At 43.1% G+C, this 11046-nt stretch overlaps 1 protein-coding gene across 1 annotated transcript in view; it reads right to left on the minus strand.

Annotated features, from left to right (window-relative positions):
* The window catches only part of TDRD3 (tudor domain containing 3), a 118624-nt gene extending 108288 nt beyond the window's left edge, over positions 1-10336 (minus strand). The window contains exon 1 of the mRNA XM_075727944.1: positions 10313-10336. The gene's annotated coding sequence lies outside the window, so the exon portion shown is untranslated. The remainder of the gene's footprint in view (positions 1-10312) is intronic.
* Positions 10337-11046: the final 710 nt, after the last annotated feature.

Here is an 11046-nt window from a genome sequence, read left to right on the forward strand (position 1 = left end):
AATAAGAAGTGTAAAGACATGCACACTTGTGCAATGTAAAAGAACACACACTAAAACTAAGATGTGTTTACAACTAATTTGAAAAGCTCTACAGCTACAGAGATTCACATACTTCTAAAACTAAAAAATACTACCGCATCTGTTAAATAGCGTCCAGAATTATTTCCAAGTCGCAGTTCATCAGCTTCACATGAACTACAGAAGTCTCATTCAACCACTAACCTACAGACAAATATAGGTCTGTAAAAAACATGAAGGTGATCAGCCGAACTACTGCAAAACCAAATTACGTATCCATAAGTGCAGTCTGACCATGCAACCAGGAGCATACTTTTCCTAACTGATAGCATTTTTTTATTAAAATGTTTGTAGCTATAGCAACAAAGTTTTACTAGAGCAAACACTTTTTCAAAGTTTGCAGGAATTAGAAGACCAGTTTGCACAAGAGAAAACCTGCACTGCACTTCACAGCTACCGCTATAAACAAAGCACAAAATAGAAACATGGTAAGACACCAAATTATGTTCCCTTTCATATGGTTTACTTAAACATTCTTTGAAATAACAGGTAAAAATCAGGTGTCCAAGTAGTTCCTTCACTACTAGGCTTTATTTTCATATTCTCTGGTTTAATTAATATTTTTTAATTTAGTATTTTAGCATTGCAGGCTCAGGAAGAGGAAGGATTTAAATTAAGGGCTCTAACACTCAAGAGAGTCATCTAACCTCCCAGCCAGCAATGCAACACAGGAGAGCAACACGTGGTCTTTATTCTCCCTGCTTTTTTTGAATGATGTTCTAATTCAAGCTTTCACTTCCTTTCCTTCCTAAGTCAGTCACAGAAACATTTCATCTGACAGAAAATTACTTTTTTCCGGTCAGGCAGTAACTGGCAGGGAGGAGGGGGGAGCTCAGTTATTACTAACTGTTACTGGAAGATAAAAATTATGGTACTAATTTAAGAATCGAACAACAATGGAACACAGTAATTATTCTGCACAGAAAACAAGAAAAATAAAATTACAAACTCAAACCTAGAGAAGAAACTGGAAAACATGTAAGAGCAGAATTCTGCAGTTATAAAGCACTAAGTTCATCTCTAGTGTTATAGCATGAAGAAAATATGATCACAGCTAGAACATAACAGCAATTACTATTCTAGACTAAATTAAGCTATTTCCATTTCTTCATGTTATTATCACATGGCAACATCATTAGGTTAGGAACTGAAATGTAAACTAAGAAAACAGAAAAGACAGTGAGTAATGAAATGATTAGAAAGACATTTCCTCTTCCCTATTCCCAAATTTAGAGAAAATTACATGCTGGTAAACCCTTTGCATCATTGTCCAAGGAAATCTTTTTCCATATCAAAAACCACACAATAGAGAATCTTTTTGCCTATGTGTCCAAGATCATAACTGAGCATCAATCATGAATTTCTCTAATAGGTATCTGTCAAGGTTGAAAACTCGGTGGATTAACAAAACTCAACACCTCAAGCATAAAAAACACTCCAAGTTCTTGTTTCCTCATTTACTCATTTCACAGGGATTTTCTCCAGTTTAGCCAATCCTTCAAAAGAAAATTCTGAAATGTATGCAAGAAAAGTTTCAAGCCAATTTGACAGTGAGAGACTTCATCAGCCATTAAAAAGTAAATTAAAAATTGTTACATACTTTATTTAATGACACAAAACCGGTTTGCAATCATTATATGCTACATATTAAAAGAAAAATTTAACTATAAAACAAACCCAAACTGGTTTAGCTTAAAATATTAAGTATACACATTGATGCATCCACTTCTTTCATTTACTCTGGTCTTCATAGTTATAAATTTGGTATTAATTTGTATCAAAAAATAGATAAAACATTGCAGATAGCAATCAAGTGAAAAGTTGCCGAGGAATTTGGCAAGTACTTGCCACAAGGCAGAACTCCAAGTTGTTTCTTAGACTAGCTGAACAGCAACTCTCGTATCTATCAATAATTATATGTGTATTACACAGACGTATACGTATGTTCTATCTGACTTTAAAAACACAACTCTGAATAAGTTTTTAAAAGCAATAATCATGACTGCTCATTATACATTCTGTTCTGAAAGAAAAGCATCTTGATGGATCGTATTTTTTACATAAGGATCGTCTCAGCATTCCTGAATAGCTCATTGCTTCAACACAAAATATGCGTCATTCAGGAATCACTACTCTGCAGTCAGAACCAGTCCCTTGAAAATCACCCACCTTCTCTTCAGCTCCTTCACTGAGTTTTTTCTCCTCGCACTCTCCTCCAAGTAACAGTTAAATGAAAACCTTAGCACTCGCAACTACTTTCAACTATAAAACAGAAAGTGTTCTAAGATGTTGAAAAATGTAATGCTTCATTAGTGTTACCATTCTAAAAAGTAATCCAGAATTCAACATCTCTGCTTTGTGTTTAAAACTGTCTTGGATACAGGGTCACAGTTTAACAAAATAAAAGAAAGTATGTACTTAGAACCTCCTAGTAAACTTAACTGCCCTGACACCTTTTAAAGTCTCCCCCACTCCCACTGTACAATGACCCTAACAGTAATTACAGTAACATCAACCAAAATAAAGAAGTGTGAATGTGCTTCCATAATAAATGGTAATTTCTATTTCTATCATTCTATCAAGCAATACTACATAGCAAGATGATCTAGCTGTTGAAAGTTGTATTTTCCCCATTCAGTATAGTGCCATTAGTATCAGAGCTAAATAAGTGATTTCATACCTTCATAAAATGGGAAAACAATGTTACTAATGCACTTGGTAAGGGTCCTGGATAGCATACACTTTTAGCCTGTGTTTTAATGGTATATCCTGATTTACATCCATGTAAGTATTTAAATATTGAGATAACAACATGCAGTATTTTATAACAGTAAAAGAATGTAATAGAGTGAAACTTCAGCAGGTTGCAAAAAAATGTTAACATGAGTCTCTACAACTACTTAATAGAAGAGATTTAGTGATAAGTACACACGCTGTTATCCGGCAGTAATAGCTGCAATGCAAGAATGTCAAACTTTTCCAGGTAACACACAGAGATATGCCCAAGATAACATCACTAACTCCAAACTTTGTTAAGATAAGCTTTCAGCAAGCGGCACTGCTGTAATACAGCAGATGCTAGAAACAGTCCCTGCAGCCAAAAAGCACTGGACAAGAGCTCTTGCATGCTTTTCTCCTTGAGAAGATTTGTGACTCCAAGATTCCTAACAGGCCACAGCAATTCAACATACAAAAGTCACAATGAGGAAGGTTTTCTTTCCTCATCTAATGAAATGATTTTTTTTTTTGTGCTCAGATACAAGCTGTGAATACTGTTTCTCAGTCACATTCCCCAGGAAAATGTTGGCAGCCACCTTAAAGCGTTAAACCGAACACAAATATTCTGAGGCTGGGGCCATGCCAAAGCCACAGCTGCCATGCCACTGAGAGTATCTTGAAGCTGTCGGAACACACATGGCTTTTTCTCCTGTGGCTTTCCTCAACAGCTCTTCTTCAGACATGACGCAGCACAAGCAGCTCCTAGCTGTTCCTGGAGCAGTATGAGACGAACAACAGGAAAGAAAAAGCCAGTCTTGACCATGCTGCCCAGACAGCATGTTCTGTCAAAGAAGCGATTTCAGCAGTCTGTTCTCTAACTCAGAGTAAGTCTTTGCTTGCTGTCAGTTAATGCCATCACTCCCATTTCTAATACCTATGTTACATTTCTCAAAGTGAAGGGTGCAAAATGATGCCATTGCAAGAATGCCCATCATGCTTCAATTAACTGCTAGTCTTACAAAGATCATTTAAACCAGTAACTTCCCTTAAACGTGTGAAGCGGCTTTCTCAAAGGTTGTACATCAGTCCTAGAGCTGTCCAGGCTTCCTAAATTCCGACACCTCACAACTATGCATTACATTAAGTACATAGAATGTTATTAGAAACATTCACATACCATTCATCCCCCAGAGAGCTTTTCCTTCTTTCCATCAGCTGTATTAGAATTATTGCTATTGGAATTAAATATCCTCCTTTTGCTTTAAAGAAATAGAACATGTTATACTACTGAAAATACGAACAATATGCACAGCTTGGAGAATCAGTCTTAGATTTATTTTTATTGTTATGACTACCACAGAATAAGCAATCTATAAAAAAATTAACCAATGTATAGGATATTTAAAATCCAACATTTCTAAGCATAATTCTGTCTCCGTTAAGCTTCAGGACAGCTTCATACTTCTACATGTATTATTTACATTAAGTTGTATTTCATCCAGCAGTAACACTTATGCAAAACATGCAGCTATAAAAACCTACTGAATATCAGTTTGTTATCAGTATGAATGACAACAGCACCTCACTCCAAAATTGCCAGCTACCCTCCCACCAGCTTGCTGCTCAGGAAAAAACCATCTGTCTCGAGTCTCACAACATGATTTCAGAATGCAAAATCTTTGCAAAGGGCTTTCTCCTGAGACTTGGTTCATCTATATCTAACATCTACTCCAAATGCCTCAAATTTCCACTTTCTAGAAGGTACAGGCTTTCTGACTGATAATTTAAATCTCCAGGAACACACAAGTTTAACACACACCCACTTTGACTTTTGCTCAAATGGTAGGAGATACTGACCATCAGGAAAAGGTAGACTTCCTGAACACATTGTTGCTTTTATTAACTTACTCTTCCATTGGGAAGTTCACCTGGGTTTGTTGGAAAAGGCAAATAATAATCAAGCACGCTGCTATTCCATCCTGCCCAAGTCCGTCTCTCAAATCCCTACCAAAATCACCTTTTTACCTGCTCCGCTTACAGGACACTTAGAAGCAAAATTTGTGGGAGAGAAGACATAAATCAGCTCAAAGTGGCCAATCATAATCATGTAACAAACTCCACCCATTCACCTTGTTTAGCGATGATATCAATCAGTTTCCCTATAAACAAATTGATAGAAAATATTATGAAACTCAGCAGACATCTCCATCTCAAAGATAATGTGCACTGTTCAACATGAGGTCAGTCAAAGGCCATGAGGACAAAAAGAGGCAGAAAGAAGGAACTACATCATTGAGTCAAACACATGGACACTTGTCCTAATAGAGAATCTGCATCTTAAAAAGATGGAAAGCCTGTGAATTGTAAGGCTAAGGAAGCACCTTCCGAAACAAGGCTAAATAAATTCAAAGTCTCCAAGGACTCCAAAAAGGAGACTAGCTATGGAAAGCCTACACAGTCCTACAGCCTACACAGTAAGGGATACTCCTGAACAAACCAAAGATACAATGATGAGGCAGTTTTCGTACTGTCACTTTGAGATTTCACAGTACCAACCAAACTTCACAAAATAATGTACATCACAAAAGGAGTGTCAAGAACCTCAAAACAGATGAATCTCTCCTGTGAATCACTGCGTTATCCATGTATTTAAGGAACATCTTGTACCCAGCCTGGGCTTGCTCCGTATGCAGGGACCAATTTCAGCTGAGCTTTCCAAAGACATTTCAGTGGAACAGCAAAAGAACATGTAGGAAGAGCAGATCATCTTGCAGGATCCTGGAACTGACTACTTTGCCAAATTCCTGCTGCACTCTTAGAAAGAGGTGTTAGATTCACCCCTGTGAGCACTTCCCTGCACTTCCAGGCAGGCACCTGCTTTTGCTCTAGAGCTTGGATCACATCCCATGATTAGTCCTACAAGAGGACAAGTCTGAACAGACCAATCGTAAATCTAAAGTTATCCAGTATGCAGCACATTACTTGCTGAAATACCTAAAATTCAGTTTAAAGGTTTGGTATACACCAACTATGTAGTTTTCACTGACAAAGTACGTAAAACCCAAATTATTGATATAAGGGTTTTCTCATGGATTACTAAGCAATATTCTTTTGTTGCCAAACAACCAGTACAATTCCAATTTCTCTTCATCTCCAGAAACAGCTTTTCACAGTAAGAACATTGTTTATATAACCTTCAAAACCTGTCAAGTTTTACACTATATACTTTTGCCGTAGACTTACTAATTTTTTATGGCATCACACACTGCAATAAAAAAGTCTGTACTACTTGACAAGGAACTCACATGTACATTTAATTGTACCAAGAAAGTCTTTAGTTATCCAGTTTGCATGTCTTGCTTCCCCACATTCAGAGAGCAATCAGTCACCAGACCCAAGATCTGTGGGACCACAGGTTAAGCCTGCTGTAGGACATGGCATACTGTTCATTTTTGACAATGTATAGGCATTTCCACGTAATAAATTCCCCAAGTTCTACAAAGATCTAGGACACTGAAGAGGTCCTGGCTTGTCATATTCTTTTGTGAAATACCACCTGGGAGACTTAAAAACACCAAACAAACAAAAAATTCTGTTGCAAGCCAGCGAGAAGTGTTCTGCAATTCATTGTTTACATAAGGACGACGTATTCTGCAGTCCTTCTGGGCTTCACGTCGAGTAAGAAAACTGGATTCAGTAACTTAGGTTCCATTAAGGTTTGTATTTTAATGGGAACACTGGAAAATTGGTTCCAAAAATTCATGAATAACTATAACAATATAAAAGGTAACTCCCTCTGCCCCTTAGCCTTCCTCCTCCTAAGTGGTAGTTAAATAAAAAGTTAACACAGAACTTCTGCTCCAAGACAGAATACCTTTTTCACTGCAACGTAATATAAACACACCTTATCTCATCTCTAAAGGCAGAGCCAGTATCTCATTCCAAGCTACAGCGTAGTGTGTAATGAAAAGAACTAGCCTCAAAAAATGCATACTTTTAAAAGACAGCTGCAAGGCCATCTCTTCAGAAAAACTACAATTCTGCACACAAACTACAGGGGTCTTTTACCCATTTTCATGAAACACCACCACCAAAAGAAAAAAAAAAATTCCCAGTTTTAGCTACCACTGTTACATTTACCAGGTAGGGCAACTTGATCTTTCAAAAGCTGGTAAAAACATAGTTTATATACTGTAGCAAGCTTGAACAGCAAACATTACAAATTTCCAGGCAATTTTACAACACATTACTCCCTTGCAATACCTAGCTGGAAAAAGAAAAATATATATTACTACTATATTAACGACACCGTTACTGCTGTACTTGAAAAATAACTTTACGTTGCATCCAGAATCATAAAAAACATAATTGCAGAAATTCACATAAACAAGTGCCTGTATTAACTCTTCTTACCTTTAAAGATTTAAGAAAGTCATAGTAAAATCCAATCAGTACAGGCAGTTTCTTACAAGCTAGCAGATTTGCAACTGTGGAAGAACAACAGTTTCTTACTTGGTTTGGAATGCCAAGTGGTGCTTCTGCAGTTTAAGTGGGGACAGATTATAATGTATAAACTCAGCTTCATTTTTGTACTAGAAAACATACCATTTTGACATGAGGTGACAGCAACAGTGGCTACTAATTTGGTACAGAACATGATTCAACCACCAGTGTAGTCAAGTGTAGTCAGAAATATACTACATTAAACACCACTGAAGGCTTACTCATACATGTGTTAAATAACTTTGAGATCTAATAATAATATGAGAAAAGTCATAAGCGTACAAGCAGAAGCAAAACAGTTAAAAGCATGGACACCTAGGTTATTATTTTTTTAAAAGTGCATGAACGCTTAGCTAAACAAGATTTCTGAAGCGTTATTTCTTTTTCCACTCCACCTCACATTCCTCAAAAGTATATGCATTCATTTCCCCCTCTTTCATACTACCCTTCCCAATGCAACTAGGTCAAGGCATAATTCCAGTGGACCTGACAATCAGCCCACTACTTGCCTGATCATCTTTCAGTATCTGTCTTTGGCTCACACCCTGCAGTACTGCAAGAATAACAAGTGTTTATAGCTGTTCAAGAGTATATGCCCCCAAGGAGAGAGCCAAACACTGCTGAATAATAGATCGTTTCAGAGACGCCTCATATTTGTACTGCCAAAACCTGAAAGCCATTTACCAATGGCACTCATTCAACTGACAAAGTAGTAAAACAACATGGAATTGAAAACTGTGGAATAAAATTTCAAATACGCAACAGAAAGCAAAAAAACTATGACAATAGAAGTTATTTTTATGGAAAGCTTTCTCTTTTTCAGAGAGGAGTAACTATGGAAGAAGAGGGGGGTGAGTTTTAAGTTACAGTCAAAACTTCCCTTTAAATAAGCTAATGTTATGAAAATTAGCATAATGAGTTACGATTCTTTCAATTCACTGATAGCCGGAATAACAGGATTGTGCACTCTAGAACAGCTTACAACAGTATTCTTGAAACATGACAGGCTTACCAAGAAGACTAAAGACACTCATTTTCTCAATTTGCTTAGTATTATAACAAAGTAACATTGTAAAAGCTAGGTAAACACAGTATAGCCAGCTGGTCAAAAGGGGTGATTATCCCACTGTATTCAGCATTGGTGCAGCCTCACCCAGACTACTGTGTGCAGCTCTGCACCCCACAATTTAAGAAGGAGGTGAAGGTACTCGAATGCATCCAGAGGAGGGCAACAAAGCTGGTGGAAAGGCTGGAAGGCATGCCCTATGAGGAGCAGCTAAGGACTTTGGGCCTGTCTAGTTTGGAGAAAAGGAGGCTGAGAGGCAACTTCATTGCCCTCTACAGCTTCCCAAGGAGGGGAAGTGGAGAGGGAGGTGCTGATTTCTTTACCCGAGTAGCCAGTGACAGGACGCATGGGAATGCCTCAAAGATGCATCAGGGGAGGTTCAGATTGGACATTAGGAAGCATTTCTTTACCGAGAGGGTGGTCAAACACTGGAACAGGCTTCCTAGAGAGGTGGTCGATGCCCTAAGCCTGTTAGTGTTCAAGAGGCATTTGGACAATGCCCTTAACAACATACTTTAATTTTGGTCAGCCCTGAAGTGGTCAGCCAGTTGGACTACATGATCGTTGTAGGTCCCTTCCAACTGAAATAGTCTATTCTTTCTAAACCAAATGGCATCTGTTGTAATTTTGTACGACTTAGCCATACATGAAATCACAATCCAGGAGAACCACTAAGTTAAACAGCAGAAGAGAAATATCCCCAAAGTGCTACTGAAAACAATGATGCTTCTTGTAATTTCAGCATTTTTCCTCAAAGCAAGCTGCTTTGTGTTTTTGTAGTTAGCACTGAGCTTTTGTTTTGGTGAAAGACTTGTACGTAGTTAAGGAAAAACACCTAAGTGTTGACTAATAAGGGAATTACTTTGATCAATTAAAAAGAAACAAAAACAAACAAAAAAAAAACCCAAAAAGCTTTCCAGACAACAGTGCAATAAAACACCTCTAGGCTAGCAAATGAACTGCAGAGTTTGCACTAGGTATTTGAAAAGCACAACTCATTGAAACGCGTTGTTCCAAAACGGATATGGTGTGCCTAATGATTAGGACTGACTAGAAAACACGAATACCTGGCTTCAAGCCTCACGTGTGTATTTACCCCACCTTAACTCCACTTTTTCCATCTTATCTTCCTTACTGAAAGGGCGCACGATGTACTTAAAAACAACTAAAGTATCGGCAAGCACCAGGCCTCCTGGCATTTGCTACCGCCGACAGCCAGCCGAGGCAGGTCTGGAGGGCAGGCAGGCAGGAGGACGGGAGGCAGGCAGGCAGGAGGACGGGAGAACAGGAGGCAGGTCTGGGGGGCAGGCAGGCAGGAGGACGGGAGGCAGGCCGGCAGGAGGACGGGAGGCAGGTCTGGGGGGCAGGCAGGCAGGAGGACGGGAGGCAGGCCGGCAGGAGGACGGGGGGCAGGCCGGCAGGAGGACGGGGGGCAGGCCGGCAGGAGGACGGGGGGCAGGCAGGCCGCCGCGCAGCCTCCGCCGGCCCCCGCCGCTGCTCCGGCCCGCCGGCCCCCGGGGAGGCTCAGGGCCGCGGCTCGCCCCGGGAGCGGGGCCGGAGGCCGCCCCTCTCCGCAGGGCCACTATGAGGGGCCGAGAGCTGCTCGCCCCGCGACGACAGCAAGCCGCGCCAGGCCCCGAAAACACGGAGGTGGGAGGGGGGGCACCCCCTTCCCGTGGGCACCGCGAGTGGCTCCAACCCGGACCTCGGGGGGGGGCTGGCGGTGGTGTTCTCCTCACCGCTGCACGCTTCAAAAACAGGAGAATCCCCCCAAACCCCACAGCGCTACTCGCGGCTTCCCGCAAAGATGTGCCTGCCCCCGGCCGTGCCCGGTGGGCTGCTCCCCAAGGGGCAGCGGTCAGGCTCCGGCCAGGCCCGGCGGCAGCGCCGGTCCGGTCAGGCCAGGCCAGGCCAGGCCGCGGCGCAGCCCAGGACGCCCCCACTCACCAGCCCGACTCGCAGAGCGCCGCCCTCGTCCTGTCGGCCATGGCGCCTCCTGCCGCCGCTCACCCACAGGCCTTGGGGCCGCCGGGGCGGGGCGGCGGGGCCGGGCCGGCGCGGGGCCGCCGGGCGCTGCGGGGAGCCCCGGCGCTCGGAGGAGGGACGCGGGGCCCGCTCGTTCCCCCGCCCCTCGGCCCTCTCCGGGCGCTCGGCCCAGCCAGCTCTCCGGCGGGGGAGGGAGGGGAGCTGGAGCGAGGGGAAGGAAGGGGCGGAGGCGGCGCAGGGAGAGACGAACAAAGCCCGCGACCGGCTGCTACGGGCATGAGGGAGGCGGCGGGGGAGGGGGTCCCCCTGCCTGCCTGGAAGCCGCTGCCGCCATGGCGGAGAAGGGAAGGAGTGAGGGCAGAGAAGGAGGAGGGGCCGCGGGGCTGGGAGGCGGCGGAGGGCGGGCCCTGCTCCCGGCCTGCCTGCTCCCTGCCTGCCTGCGGCCTGCTCCCGGCCTGCCTGCCTGCTCCCGGCCTGCCTGCCTGCCTGCCTGCCTGCTCCCGGCCTGCCTGCCTGCGGCCTGCTCCCGGCCTGCCTGCCTGCCTGCTTGCCTGCTCCCTGCCTGCCTGCGGCCTGCTCCCGGCCTGCCTGCCTGCTCCCGGCCTGCCTGCCTGCCTGCCTGCTCCCGGCCTGCCTGCCTGCCTGCTCCCGGCCTGCCTGCCTGCCTGCTCCCGGCCTGCCTGCCTGCCTGCTCC

This window comes from Pelecanus crispus, chromosome 1 (genome assembly GCF_030463565.1).
Source record: "Pelecanus crispus isolate bPelCri1 chromosome 1, bPelCri1.pri, whole genome shotgun sequence".
NCBI classification, from domain to species: Eukaryota; Metazoa; Chordata; class Aves; order Pelecaniformes; family Pelecanidae; genus Pelecanus; species Pelecanus crispus.